The sequence below is a fragment of the Anser anser genome, assembly GCF_964211835.1.
Source record: "Anser anser genome assembly, chromosome: 2".
In the NCBI taxonomy this organism is placed as follows: Eukaryota; Metazoa; Chordata; class Aves; order Anseriformes; family Anatidae; genus Anser; species Anser anser.
This window is the reverse complement of record NC_139721.1, coordinates 4,277,607-4,293,301: the sequence shown is the minus strand read 5'-3', so window position 1 is coordinate 4,293,301 and position 15,695 is coordinate 4,277,607. Positions and strand designations below refer to the sequence as shown.

The 15,695-nt window shown below is 41.2% G+C and overlaps 1 protein-coding gene across 4 annotated transcripts in view; it reads right to left on the bottom strand.

The window, feature by feature from the left end:
- PTK2 (protein tyrosine kinase 2) overlaps positions 1–15,695 on the bottom strand; it is a 205,140-nt gene that overhangs the window by 146,410 nt on the left and 43,035 nt on the right. For 3 of the 4 annotated variants that reach the window (XM_083827396.1, XM_083827393.1, XM_083827395.1), the window contains exon 3: positions 15,149–15,175. The exons of the other annotated variant lie outside the window; for it this stretch is intronic. The gene's annotated coding sequence lies outside the window, so the exon portion shown is untranslated. The remainder of the gene's footprint in view (positions 1–15,148; positions 15,176–15,695) is intronic. 4 annotated transcript variants of the gene reach the window in all.

Here is a 15,695-nt window from a genome sequence, read left to right as displayed (position 1 = left end):
GGTAAGGACCATTTGTCAGAAACCAGGCTTGTGGAACACGAACATTTGTTCTTCTCGTGTTAGATACGCCTGCTGACATATATCGATAGTACCTGCGTTGCGCTCACTGTGTAAGCAATGATGCTAACGGCTATTACAAAAAATACTAAAAAAAAAAAAAACTATTAAAAAAATGTATCTGTTCATACTAAGAACATACAGAAGGAAGGGGCATTCTCATAAAATACACATTGTAACCAGAAAACCTCAGAGTGCCCCAGTAATAGCCTAGAAAGCCCACGACCCTCAGCCAGGAAATGACATTTTGCTTCCAAGGAAATTTGAGTCAGGATTTTGATGTTTTTATTTTTATGTTTTGCACGGTGACAACGACTTCAGTTGCCCAATGCCAGCCTAGTTTCCAGGCTTCAGAGTATCAGCATCAGCTCTCTGAAGGCAAAGGAGAGAAGTCAGAAGCTTTTGGGTTGTATCACAGCATTTGGTTTGTTGTTTTCATTTTGCCTGAAGGGCTGATCCCGTCTCCCGGAGAAGCCAGCTGCAAAAATAACAAAGCCTCGTGGAACAAAGGGTTAAAGAGCAGTTTTATTTCCCCATCAGTTAGTATCTCTGTTCATCAAATTTTGATCAAACTGGCTGACAAGTTTGAGCACTGTTGGGATGGGCAGCAGGACACAGCTACATCAAGAAGTTTCTTTGCCCAGAGAAACCAAACTAAACTCAGTACTCAGAAACTCTGAAGGAAGTCCATGGGTCTATCTTAAGGCAGAGTTCAACAGCAGAATAAAAACCTTCTTTTTCGGTTCCTCTGCTGCAACATCTCAGCTGCCAGACGAGCATACCAGCACCAGGGCTCTCCTTCCAACAGTGAGAAGAGAGCAGTATTTTTGCTTGTTAGATGAAACAAAAAGGTGCAGCCTAGAGCACAAGAATCCTATCAACATTATTTTATTTTTTTGGACTTGACCATTCCCAGTCTTAGCCACTTTCTGGGATACTGCTCATCACTCCAGTAGGAACTGGTTGAGAACAAGCACGTTTATTTTAAGAAGATCTGCATATTGATTTAAAAGAGGGAAAGAACATTTCTTCATTGCATTCATTTTGCCAGTTAAAAAAAAAAAAAACAGTTCCCAAACCAAATTTGCCCTCATGAAAAATGGAGGGTTTTGTTTTGTTAAGCTGCAAATGCTTTTTTACTGAGAACTGCAGAGCAGCCTGTAAAGCTAAAGTGCCTCACGACTGTTTTAACAATTAAAACATGTTCGTTGCTCACGTGACAATCTTCTGCATCCTAATTCATTTGCTTTTCCATGTTTGTTCCTAGAATTCAGCAGCAATGCTCTCCAAAGAGTGAAACTGCAGCGTAATTTTTACTGATCTGCACCCCCTCAAGCTTACCCCTTACAGTTTCTTCAATTACTGTAATTATTTGTGGGTGTGCTCAATTCTGCAAGGACTGTAATGGAGATCTTCTTGGGATGCCCTGGTACCTAAATGTATCATCCTTTAAAAAAGGCAAAAAAAAAAAAAAGAGCAAAGCAAACTACCGGTAAGATCAGTTCTCTTTTGGAAAGTTCTCAAGAAATGTGGATTTGGGAATTTAGTCTTCAACGTTAGTCTTCACTCCATAAAGCAGATCCTGCTTTAGGATTTCTTGCTCTGTTTTGAGGATGCTTGAGATTTCAGCTCATATGACACAGCGAAAGACACCTCCGAGCTTCAGCCTGGGCCAGCTGATAGCCAGGACAAGGAGGGAACACACTGCAGGATTCACACCCTGGTGCTGCAGCTGCCCAGAGGAAGATACTAGCATCCCAATGAAATTCATTCCAGATTATAAACTATTTTTCATCTCTCTGCTTCAGACATTTTTCTAGCATAAATTCAACCCAACGTTGAATTAATTCCTTGGTCTCTTCCTGCGCTTGGTGAGCTTTATTAGTAGAAAGCATCTAAGGCCACGATTCCTGGGAAGTGCTTATTTAAGTAACACATCCTCACCATGCCGTGAGCACCTAGTTGGCATCAGTATCCTCTAAACTACATTTTGCAGTAGCATTTGTATCTCTTTTTGAGATGCAAGTCCTCCTTGGTTCCCATGGCTGTGTTTCATATACTGTTACCAAAATACCTCTGTTATAGTCCATTATAAAAATACCTGGGGAAAGGAAACTGGGCAGGACGCTGGGAGAGAGAAGGAGCAAAATACTCTGAAGTTTCCCATACTTCCCCTTCCCAAAGGATCCTCTGACGTTGAGCAACATGCAGTGTCTTGGCCCATGCTGTTAAGACGCCAGATGTTAGAAGGACCACTGAGTTAACTTTATTTTTATTGTTCCATAAATAAAGACTAGCCATTTTTTAAACCCACATGGGTTGCATTAATTTGCAGGCATCAAAGTCACAGCAGATTTTCTTGTGGGTGGACTAGCCCCCTCATACTCTCCCACTTCCTTCCATTTACTTTTGTGAAGGCTTATTGCAGAGAAATATAAAGGCAGCACCATGAAATCCGAGAATGTTTTAAAATTACTCCTTCCTTAGGGCCCTGATTCCAATCTTCTGCCTCTTTGGATTCAAGGTTGTTTACCAAAAACCCTATTGTTGTCCTCAAGATGTCTTTGAGAAGTTCCTTCACGATTCCAGTGCTTCCACAAAGCAGAAATGTGCTTGATGGTGAGCTGGAAAGCTAAGAGGAGAAAAGAGCCAACCCTGCACCTCCTGCTCCTTCCTTTAAGGCAAAATCAAGTCTGATCATTCTGCTCCCCGTGCTTACCAGTTGCACTGCTTTTCTCTTCCAGTTTGGATGGGGAGAAGGAGCGAGACACAAAGCTATCCAGAACGGTCATCAGAACCTTACAAAAGCTTCCTCTGTGGGGAAAAGGCTCCGGTTATGGGGTAAACACAGCAGAAAGTACCTCAAGGGGGAGAACCCCCCCCTTTGATGCTGTTTAATGGAGACTCATTCTGCAAGGATCACTTTTGTTCTGTGGAAGGGATGCGTGAGTGGATCAGTTGACCTTACAGACGCTCCTGAAAACCCCTCTTCATTAATTCAAAGGTAAACGAGAAATAATTGGTCACATCTTCCAAGAGGCGATAGAGGAAAAAGAAGTTGGTTAGGGATCAGCAAGTCTCTGAAGTGCCTGCTCGTATCTGGGCTGATTTTTCTCTCATCTATCTAATAACCAGTTATACAACAGAAAGCTACGCAGCCACAGAGGGTCCAATTAATTCACCAGAAATGGCATAGCCTGGACATGTTTCCCTCGTCCTACCAGCTTCTCCTCCAGATGCTAAATACACAGCTAGAACAACAGCTTACCAAAAAAAAAAATGCATGATAAAAAGATGTTTACAACTAAGAGTTGTGTCTAGTTTATGTATCACTGCACCTCAGAAGAAAGCACGTAATTTCCAAAGACTCACAGCATTACATAAAACACAAATATAACATTAGCAATTCCTCAGACTTTCAAATCACTGAACGCAATCGCAAATGGAAAAAAAAACTCTGCAATAATGCACCATTATTCCATTTACATTTTTAAAAATCTGGTGGAATGGTTAGTAATGTATTTCTTACTGAAGGATGAGAGTAGCACAAATAATTTCCACGTGTAAATAAACACTTACAGGCTACGATAAACACCCGTCTAACTTTAATGTTTCCGTGTTAGACTAGTCAAGCCAGTGTTGACATCCTTCAAGCCTAAGAAAGCAGGAAATTAAAAATTAATTTTTACATAATGTCTCCTTAATTAAAGTTTTATAAACGCAAATGTTAAGGCTGCTTAAGCAAGCAAATTCTGTGCCTAACCTATCAAGCAAAGAATAATGTATATTTAAAATATAAGAAAAGCTGCACAAATACACCTTTTCCTCTTCCATTAGCATAATTTGGGGTCAGAACTGTTGCATGAGAAATTCAAAAAAAAAAAATTGAGTTTAACTTTTTTTTTTTTTATCACAACCTCAGTAAAGTCAGCTGTAGCATAGGCCCTAAACCACACACACAAAAAAAATCAACTCCTGTTCACTTCAACCATTCCCCCCTTACAATTTTCTACCGAGAAGTGCCATTCACTTTACAGGAACTTTCTCCTGTGTCTCTGACTACCTGAGAAGCAGCTCCTTGAAAGTTTACTGGTGTTTGCATGAGGCATTATCCGCTCCGTTATGGGGATCAAAGGTTGTCCTCGGGTAACACAAAACCTTTTATTCGATGCAAAATCTACCACCTTATATAAACTCATTTGTTGCTCCAATTAGACAAAACTGCACTGTTCTATCAAACAGGCTTACCCACGGAAGTGCCTGTAAACTCTAAACCAAAGTGCCCAGAAAATACAACTATGTATTGCTCAGTTGTAAAAAGGCTTCCGGGATGTCACTGTGAAATAAAGCCCACGTGGGGTTCGTTAACAAGCTGTAACACTGGGTAAAACTGTTTCAAAGACAGCAATTGCCCCTAGCCTGCGTCCTTCTGCAACACGTACGTTTACAAGCAGACCCACACCATCTCTCCACTGTAGCTCCAAATTCAACTGACTTGTAAGTGTAATTAACTTTATCCAGCGACTTGAGGACAACTACACGTAAAAGGCGGCATTTCAATGAAGTGAAAGACAGTCAAAAACGTTGTAATACAAATTAAAATAAGCAAAACCAAAAAGTGCAAGACCAAGTGATACAGCTGAGAACTTTTTGAGGCACAGCCCTTCTTCAGATCTACGGAAAGGGATATTAAATAAATATCCAGTGTCTTGCAATGGTAGACACAACATTAAAAAACCTGACAGCAACCTGAATGACCTACATCACCAAACGTCACAGGAGCAATGCTGTCAGCACATAACAGCATCTGACAAGGCCAAGAACTCATCGCTTGTCTAGTAGCGAGCTGTCAAACACCACTTCCAAAAAACCTGTGGCATTCGTCTCCACAATCCCATTTGATGCCTTTCAACCTAGTCATGATGTTAAGGTTTTTATGCAACGAGAGACCGAGACAAAAACCAGTGAATGCATAAACAGAGGAAGATCACAGTCCTTGTCTTGGTGGCAGCACATGGAGAACAGAATGCAGTCAAACTGCTGGTAGAGAAGTTTAAGCATTCTGAAATGACGGGAGAGTAAGAATTTTTAAATTGCAGAAGTATCTATGAAACTGCCATCTTAATAGGTCACCTTCATAGGTTAAATGACTTATGTCTAGTTGTTTCTGTCTTGAGGGTAGGAAGGACAAACTTCCTCTTCCCCTCAGGCTTTGAAAGAGGAAGGTTGTTCAACAAAGCTCATCACTGTCCTCCAAATTTCAATTTAAAACCCTTATAAAACAAGTTGTACATTACAAAATGTTAGTAATTCAACTGCTGATGTTTCCAGAACCTCAATCATCACGACTATGTCTAACATCCCACCCTATACCTTTCTGTATCATAAGGTCTAAAGTTTTAGAAGCTTAACAAAACCATTTAATCCTCCTCTTGGAGGATGCATAGTTGACCAGGGAGCAATCAGCAGGAATTCTCATATAGTCTTTCATTTACGATCATTTTAGGCGTAACTTATAACAAAGTCTGATAAAAGTTCAACCACGTAATGTTTTTCCTCTTAGTTCACTGTGGCCCATGATGTCCTACTTCAAACAAGCTTATGTGTATTTTGGGAGACGATCCCAAACCACTCCCAACTCAGGTCTTGCAGAAAAAAAAAACACAAACAACTAATATTTTATATAAACAACTACACAAGATCCAACCTGATTTCCAGAATCCTTCTTTCAGTAATGCCGTCATCCCCACCCCTCCTTTACTTCATATTTGCTTCTATCAAAACCTTAGGTACTAACATACTTGGACAGTATAGCACGCACATCCAAGCAAGTTTCAGGTCTCATCAAAACACACTGCTAATTGTGCCCAATTCCACAGGTATCTTAGAATCCCAGAATATCCTGAGTTGGAAGGGACCCACAAGGATGATCAAATCCAACTCCTGGGTCCCCAGAAGACCACCCAAAAAAAATCAGACTACATGTCTGAGAGCGTTGTCTAAACAAGCCTTGAACTCCTGCAGGCTCGGCGCTGTGACCACTGCCCTGGGGAGCCTGTCCCAGTGCCCGACCACCTCTGGGTGCAGAACCTTTCCCTCACACCCAGCCTGACCCTCCCCTGTCCCAGCTCCATGCCGTTCCCTCGGGTCCTGTCGCTGTCCCCAGAGAGCAGAGCTCAGCGCCTGCCCCTCCGCTCCCCTCGTGAGGGAGCTGCAGGCCGCCATGAGGCCTCCCCTCGGCCTGCTCTGCTCTGGGCTGAACAAACCAAGCGACCTCAGCTGTTCCTCACACATCTTCCTCTCAAGACCCTTCACCATCTTTGCAGCCCTCCTTTGGACACTCTCTAACAGTTTTATGTCCTCTTTATATTGTGACACCCAAAAGTGCACACAGGACTTGAGGTGAGGCCACACCAGCACAGAACAGAGCAGGACCATTCCTTCCCTCGACCGACTAGCGATGCTGTGCTTGACACACCCCAGGGTATGGTTGGCCCTTCTGGCCGCCAAGGCATGCTGCTGGCTCATGTTCAGCTTGCTGTTGACCAAAACCCCAGATCCCTCCCCGTTAGGCTGCTCTCCAGCACCTCGTCCCTCAGTGTGTACGTATAACCAGGGTTGCCCCTTCCCAGGTGCAGAACCCAGCACTTGCTCTTGTTAAACTTTATGTTGTTGGTGACTGCCCACCCCTCTAATTTGTCCAGATCTCTGCAAGGCCTCACCACCCTTGATGGAATCAACAGGTCCACCCAATTTTGGTATCATCTGTGGACTTGCTCTAAAAACCCTCCACATCCTACATCCAAAATCGTGCATGAAAACACTGAAGAGGGCTGGTCCTAAAAATGGAGCCCTGGGGAACCCTACTAGCAACAGGTCACAATCCCAACGTTACGCCATTTACAAGAACCTTCTTGGCCTGACCCATCAGCCAGTTGTTCACCCATCATATTATGCTTTTATCTAACTGCATTCTGGTCATCTTGTCCAGAAGGACACTGTGAGAGACAAGATCAAAAGCTTTACCGAAATCCAGAAAGATTATGTCAACATCTTGACAAAGCGGAGGGATAGGAAGAATGCTCCTTTTCCATACTTTTGAGTTTTTTTAGAGGGAAAAGAAAAGTAACATCTCAAAAAATTCATCAAGGTTTAGTCATCTCGGTTGCTTCTGCAGCAGAAAGCTACAATATGAGATGCAAATATAACTGGACAGGAAACCAACATGGTGTGTCGTTTAAGAGAAATCCGTTCTGTGTATTATTTCTATGAGTTTGAAGAACTACAGGAGCTGAAGTGGTTACAGAAATTAGCAGAAATTGTACTTTTCTGTGGAGTAGCCTTATTAAAAACAGAGTAAATGTGTTATGGGCATAAGCATGATACTGCTTGCAAGATAAAGTATACCTGTTTATGTACTGTAATTATTAATTTCTTTAGCTTTCAGAATTTCATGTTTTTCTTACTGTGTTCTGCACCATTACAAGACACTTTCAACAGCTGCCACCAAAGGTTTCATGCTGTAAAGAAGCAACACAGTCTCTCATACACCATACCCTAATGCCTGAATAGCTCACCATCCTTCACTTGCAAGGCTGGCTCTGCTTTTACATCTTTTTTTTCGTCCTTTAAGGAGATAGGTGAATTTTCCAGTTCTCTCAGCTACCTACCTCCTGCCTTGACTTTCAAACAAATTTTTACAAACTCAGAAAAACCCACCCTACAGCAAACAAATCCCTTAAGTTCCTAACTCCTTACCAAACAGCCTTAAGAAGTTCCCTTAGAGTTTGCAGCTGTACAGTGTCCCAGGGTAAATGAGGAGGCACGCTCTTCTTAGAGCAACTACAGCCCATCTTTCAATTTAAAAGCAACTCCCTCTGGCTGATGCTCTAAAATAGCACTGACAATTAGTTCACTGTTAGCACACAGTATGTGTAACAAAATGGGAAACAATTTTTGCATACTCTGCTACTATCAGGATGTCTCATTCCAGCAGGGTTTGCTCCATCAAGCTGGAACAGGGATGCTTGGTCAGGTCTTTGCAAAGGGACCCACTTGAAACGAGTGCACCAGCTCCACTTCCACCAGAGTCCAACCTTCACTTCTGAGAAGCACAACAGCATTCATTACACAGCTACTCCCCTGAGGCCAAAAACCAGTTTTTCCTGCAGAAATGTGAGAAATCTCATGTTTCTGTAACGCTGGTAGAGTCCAGACAAAATTCCACTTTAGATCCAGATCAAGTATGCCACTTGAATAACACTCAGCAACGTGCCTTTGGCTTCGTATATGGCATATCCTTCACTTCTGGAATTCTTCCACGTCCAGGTGGTTGCAGAGAATCAAGAACAATCCTAACTGTGTGTCCCCCCAAAATCTTGGGAGCTAGACAGGAAGCACTACAGGAATGTGCTCAACTGCTGCAGGCTTTTGTTTTCTTTCATTGTTTGCTTTTTTAAAGTTATCAGACTACTAAACCAGCTTGCTAATGTTTACAGGAACACGAAGCATAGGACTAGAAGGACTTTTCACGTCATCAACTCCTACTCCCTACATTTTCATGCAGTCCTGTCATAGTGCATTAATCAAGCGATAAATGCATTGAATTTCACTTTGAGCATCAAAACAGACTAAACCAGTTACCAGGGGTGCCACGCTACTCCCAGTTCTGACTTTTATCCCCAAAATTCAATACCCTATGCTGAAACCTTTTTCCTTCTATTCTTTTTCTTCTGTCCCTTCAGTGCAAGACTGAGATGCCAAACATAACCTTCGAGCACAGTCTGGCTGCCACACACAGATGGAAGAGCCTCTTAAACTACATTTTTACACTGCTGGTACTACAGATACCGAAGTTTAAGAATCTCTTATGGAAGTGTTTATATGAATAACATTTTTTTTTCAAAAACCAAGTTTATCTACATCTATAGCCATACATAGAATTTATTACTGTTCAGTAAAACTCTGGCATGTTCAGAGGCACATAAGTTACATTTACAGAATGTACAGCACCAACATATAAGTGTAAATACAAATATAGATCCCAAGGTCAGAAAAAAACATTAAAAACAAGACTTTATACACCAGCTTATTGCAGTTTACTTTCTAAATGACCTCTACCAAACCAACATTTTAAAGGAGAAGCAGCAGCAACTAATATTTATCCTGCATTTTTTTAAAAAATAAAGACTCCTAGATCTGTCATTGCAGATAGTCTTCCCCCTTTCCACACCCTGTTACAAAAGAAAGATTCTCTCTTTATTTCCAAATAATTAACTTTACGTTAGGCTGTATTTTCATGGGCTATAACAAAGCCAGTAATGCCCTAAACCAATCTCAAAATAAGCAAACCAGATCTTGGTAGCTTTTCAGGTTGGTTTGATGAAGTGACATTGTTGCCTCTAAACAATATCAAATTAATGCTCACCAGCATTTTGCTGATGGAATGTCTTCAGGAGGGAATAATGAATTACTGCCTTAGCTAACCATCACTGACGAACCATAGACTTACTTGCAAACACAAGCCAATTATTTCGCTTTGATAATTACATATAAGGCTACCCCTAGTTTACTGATGCTACAAGCACTTGTCCTTTTCTGTTTCTTCTGATACTACTGAGAAGAGCAATGGCTTGAGGAGTAGATGGATCTTGTGGGTCAATAAAAGGTTGCACAGCTGGTGTTGGCGACAGGGTTTTGGCTGGGATCCTCTCTGAGGATTGAAGACTTCTTGGGAGAGAAGGGATCCACCTTACAAAGTGAGGCAAAAGCATCTTTACCAACAGGCTGGCCAACTTGGTGAGAAGAGCTTGAAACTAGAAATGACGGAGGGCACAGATGATAACCGGGTGAAGAACTGATCAAAAAGGATATCTAACAAGGAGTGCAGCAAGAGATACGGAAGGACAGAACTGGAATAAGCAGGCCGTGGTCATCACGGGGAACTAACCACCCTGGTATCTGCTGGAGGGTCAATGCAGCAGGGTACAGCAAATCCCAAGGGTTTCTGGAGTCTGTTGATAGCTTCCAGGCACAAGTGATGGAGGTCTATCATTCCTGACCAACCTGATAGACTTCTATGATGAATGGGCTAGCTTGGTGGACAAGGGGATGTTGTTTATCTTTACTTCAGCAAAGCTTTCAGCACTGCCTCCCTTTGACAACATCTTCGTAGACAAACTGATGAAGCACGGACGAAATAAATGGACATTGAGACAAACCGAAAACAGTCCAGACTGTCAGACTCAACAGCTTGTGACCAACAGCTTGAAGTCCAGGTGGAGACCAGCCACAACAAATAAAAGATTAACAACATTTTCTAAAGGAAAAAGAAGAAACGCTAAGCCACCTAGATTTCAGTGAGGTGTTCAGTATGTCTCATCACCTCAACTCTACTCACTCAGGAAGTTATCTTTTAATCAAAACCATGCTGTTGCTTTTGAATTGTTTGGACATGAGCTACAAGATACGGATGGGGGCAAAGGGAAGGGTGGGAGAGGGCAGTGTCAAAAGAGCAGCCAAAATGAGCATAGGAAGCTTCATTAAAAAGGCTTGCAAATATTGAATTTCAAAGTTTTTGTTGTCTTCTCCTCACATCCCAAAAGTGTTCAATACAAAAAACCAGACACCTCACAGCAGCAGACAAAGGATAGATACATTGCTTTACGGAGTGTCAGAGGTATGTAACAGTAGCAAAAGGTATTTTATGAGCACAGAGAATTAGATTATTAGAAGTACACAAGGAAATTTTAAAGAAGGAAGATTTAGCATACAATAGGCAAAGGAAATTTCTTCAAGGTGACAATTAAGTTTTATCAGCAATAATTCTCATCCAAAAGGAATAGGAGCTTTGCGATACAGTATTTGGAAGTCCAGATATAGCACATTCCTCAACGGTGGAGAAAGAATTAAAATTATAAAGTACGCTTGTATCAAAAGAAGAAAAAGCTTTCTTGGGACTTCCAAACTTCAAGGGGCATGCAGACAACTATTCTGACATGACAACACTAGCTTATTATAGACTGAAAATTGCTAATTCCTTGTTTTTTCATTTGTATGAGTGCCTCATCTAAACACAAAGTAAAAACTTACAACCAGAGATATTACAAACATATGAAAAATACATTTAAAATGTTAATACTGTTTTATTTAATTTAGTAAATTGAATACTGTTGGAAAAGAAGCAGAAATCTAGATAAAATTTTCAAAAATTCCTTGAAGAAAATCCTGATTTTCCAAAGGTATTGAAACTACTGTAATGAAACAGCTGGTGCAGGTTTCCTTGCATACCCCCTTAGGCACCGTACAACAGGCAATGTGACACGAGCAGCGAGAGGAACTGCCTACAGTCTCTAGCACAGTTCACTTTCACTTCTTTAGAATCGAAGCGACAAATCAAAAGGCCACTATTTTGTACTTATTTACTTTTGAGTCCACAGTTGGTTATTCATTTGTGCTTTAAACGGCGACATTGACAACAGTTCTCTGCTAGTAATACTGAGTTTGTTCTCAGCTATATGAATAATCTCTGCAGAATTTATTACCCACTGTATTAAGCGGGAACATTTATTTTTAAGAATTCTGCTTTTCATCAATTTGTCAGTTCTTGCTACTGCAACTTCACCTGGCTATTCCTCAAAACCGACTTTTAATTTTTCGTCTTTTAACATCATAGAAAGTAACCCTGCTTCTTTTTTCCCCTCAAGTCTGAAAAGCACTGTTGCATTTCAGGTTGCTATATGCAAATACATCAGACAGCAGGTGTAGATTTAGGATAAGAAGGATCCGGCTACACAGCACAGCATTGAACACCCTGCCTCGTAGCTGGTAGCTAACAGAAAAAGCAGCAGCAGGTTTTTTTGAGGCAGTGTGTTTCTGTGGAGGGTTCCAGGGGATGAATCTGGTTTAACTAAAGGTATCACCAGCAGGCTTTCTGTAAGAAGGAACACACTAACGAATGACGGAAGGAAAACATTTTTTTTAATTCAGGAAGAGCAACATTGTTAGGCTGAGTTGAAGACGTATCACTTCATTTTTATAGGTTTTTTTTCTGGTCACATGGAACTAAAGCTAGTTCCAAAGCCATTTACTATTTCAAGATAACAATGGCTCTGTGTGGATGGTACTTACCTAAATTCTATGCTGTGCATCACAAAATCCACCCAAAAACATTGGACAGACCTCAAATATAGCGCACCTCTGGAATTCAGCTATGCAGACAAGATAACTCATTTCCTATTCACTTTTCAATACTTTACGCTAGGAGAACACCACTCAACTCACCAGAGTATCTCTGAAGAGAGTCTTCAAGGAGAGAACATCCGCATTTAAGATTCCATTCTGGGAAAATGCTTTGCTCCATTTCCAACTAGAAACCCAGTATATGTTCATTTCTCATTATTCTGTAACTATCTGATGTAGTCCCGTAATACACATTTTCTTGCTTTCTTACTATTTCTTGATTCTAGTAATGAATACTTATTTGCACTACAGTATCAAGAACAAAGGACCAAGGCTTAAGAACAGCCACTTACATCACTAATACTATACCTGTTTTAAATTCAGAGGGGAATAAAATCCAGGAGGGATTATTTTTAATTCCAACAGTGCCAAACGGACAAAAGTTTAATTGCATTTACCAAAGGAAGCTAGCCTTTCATTCCTCCAGGCATACTATGAACACACCCGTATTCAAGGATAGCTTCACATATAGACAAGAACACTTTGTTCTCTATCTGGCTTTGAAATTATGATATTTTAGCACATTTCCTTCCAAGTCCCTAATGGCTCACATAGCAGAAACCCTCTACGATCATATGTATGGGCTCTGTTAAAAGGTAATAAAACACAGAAGTTACCTAGACGTCAAAGCAGTGACACAGATTCGTGTAGGGCAACTCCCTAGCAATGATTTAACCAGCGGCCAGTCAACCAATACCTTGAGCAGCACACAAGCAATTATTCATACCACAAGAGTTTGTTATGAAACCGAAGTGAAGAGGAAGTTTTCCGGATGACTTTGGTATACCACTGACCACAACGAACTTACGTGCAACACAACCTTGAACAAGGCACTGTAACTAAGACCATTCTAAATACCCTCCTTGCAACTGCAAAGTCTTCAAGTGCCGAAAAAACTTTCAGTGGATTACAATGCAAAGTTGAGTACTAAAACACAGGAGGCGGAAGTGAGAGCATTTCTATCGGCATCTGTTAAAAGTGGCACCCAGAAAAGAAAGTGAAGTTCTGCAAATATGAGTTCTGGTGACAGAACAACAATTAAAGCTCTCCACCTAAATGCAGAATTTATTCGAATGCATCTTTATTCAAATGCTTTGTATCTTTCATCCTGGCTATTTCTCCAGTTTGTCAAGTTTCTGTTGAGTTTTAATCCCATCCTCCAGTGTGCTTGTAGCCCTTTTTATACTGCTGTCACTTGTAAATTGAATAAGTACATTAAGTCCACCATCATGGCCATTAATGAAGCTATTGTAATACCACAGGACAAGTCAGACCTCTGTGGGACTCCTTTCCAAGCATTCTTTTCTTCTGAAAACACCTTAAGTATGTTTTTAAAACAAGTTCCCTTAATTTCCTTACCTATGAGTATTGTTAAATCCTTGCTACAGTCAAGCTACGGTGTACAGCTTTTGTAACCTATATAAAATCCCCGTACCTTACCGCAGAAAAAGGTTACCATTTCAAAATCCTGGACAATTATTTGCCTTCTATCAGTATTCAATGTCACAGCTAAAATTGCACTCGGAATTGCAACCGGGACAGCCCCCTGCACATACACAAATTGAAAGGAATAATCTCGTTGTGACTCAGATTCACAGCAGCAGACAAAATCTTTGAGTCCCGAATGGAAACTCAGAACAACACGATACCCAGAGCTTGCCACAGCCTCACCAAACATTTTGCAGCATCCTCCACGAGTACTTGCCTTCCTGACAACTGCTCTCAGCATTCTCACATCCTTTTAAAGGTACACCTTCCCCGAAAGGAAAACAACTTTCTCCAGATTTAGAGCTCTCTTCCCTCCTCCAAGCAAGCACGATTCCTTCTCAGAGCAGCCACATTCAAGCTCTTGGGGAAAGACTGTACAACAGATAATTTGTCAAGCTTTTCATTGAAATGGTCATTCGATTCAAATGGGAATAAGCAAGTACCTCCAGAGCAGATTCCGAATAATATACATAATAAATACATACCACTGCACTTCAGATATTCACTATATAAAGACACTTTATGGATAGATATGAAGCATACTTCAGCAAGAAGAAATAACAGAAAGGATACTTAAGAAAAATCACCAACCAAGAGTAAGGCCAACAGGCAGCAGGCCTGATAACAAATATCCAGCCCAAAACTTGCTCAGCTTTGAGTAAACCGTGCTGTTAATGGAAAAGTCACGTTTCAAACAGAGGCTGTCCCCTCAGTTACTCATGTTGGGGGACACAGACGACACACTGTGAGAGCAAACAATGAAAAACCACCCTCATCCTGAGCTCCATGGCAAACACTTGGGCCCACAGCGCTAGTCAATTTATACTGTTTTTAAATTATTATTATTTTTGGAAAAAAAAGAACACTGATGGTGAGACACGGGGTTTAACAAAGAAATATTTCCAGCTCCGCCACAGTCACCTGCAACCCTGGGCAGGTGAACTTGTCCCTTACCATCCCCGCTATCATCTGGGGAGAGTCCTGCCAACCGTAAACCACCATCCACCTCCCTGCAGGCTGTCCCTCCGATCCACCACCACCAATACCGCTGCTGTTCTGACAGCTTTATCACACGCCGTGCTTTTTTAAACGTTAACCACATCACATGCATATTTAACAACTGCATATATTCCAGTTACCTCCTCCTCTTGTCAAAATACACCATCTGAATTGGAAAGTCTCTGGACCTCAACAGGTCTTGTTTGGACCTTAGCATTACCTCAGGTCCCCGCGTGACTAAGTGCCACGGCAGGACCGGTACGAACCGATACTCTGATTATATAAAAGCACTGCTGTATTGCAAGCGAGCCTCTGAACGCTGCTTGCTGTCACATCAAGACATAAATGAAAGAAGAGAACTTACCTGCTGGCAAGGAATGTCTTGAAATATCTGTAACGATAAAGAAATACATTTAGAAGCAGAAGGGAAAATAGCCCTGCAACTGAAGCAGCCTAATCACTTTTCTGCAAAGCTGTACTTGCCTAATAAAGCCCATTATCTGAAGCAATTTGCTAGCTGCTAGGCATGCCACCTGCAAGTCAGAAGCATTTCCCTTGTCTCACCCTGTTCATTAACAAGATTATGTTTTGCCCGCCTAATTGAAGGATAAAGATGACACTAAGCAGTGAGGGTAATTATTACAGCAGAATACCAGTCACTACGTACAAATTCATGTTACATATGCATTTCTCTATTATTACCTATATAATTTCAGTGTTAGAAGTGTCAGGGTTACTCTTGGCATATGAAGAGGGCATTATTATTTTCTTTATTCTTAACCCTTTAGAGAACAGACCATATAAACCTTACCAAAGAAACCTTACAAACGACCAGGCTTGGAACACGAGAAGCAATACTCCAAGAAAGGAGGACTTTGCCACTCTCTGAGTCACAAGACACAGCTGCTGAA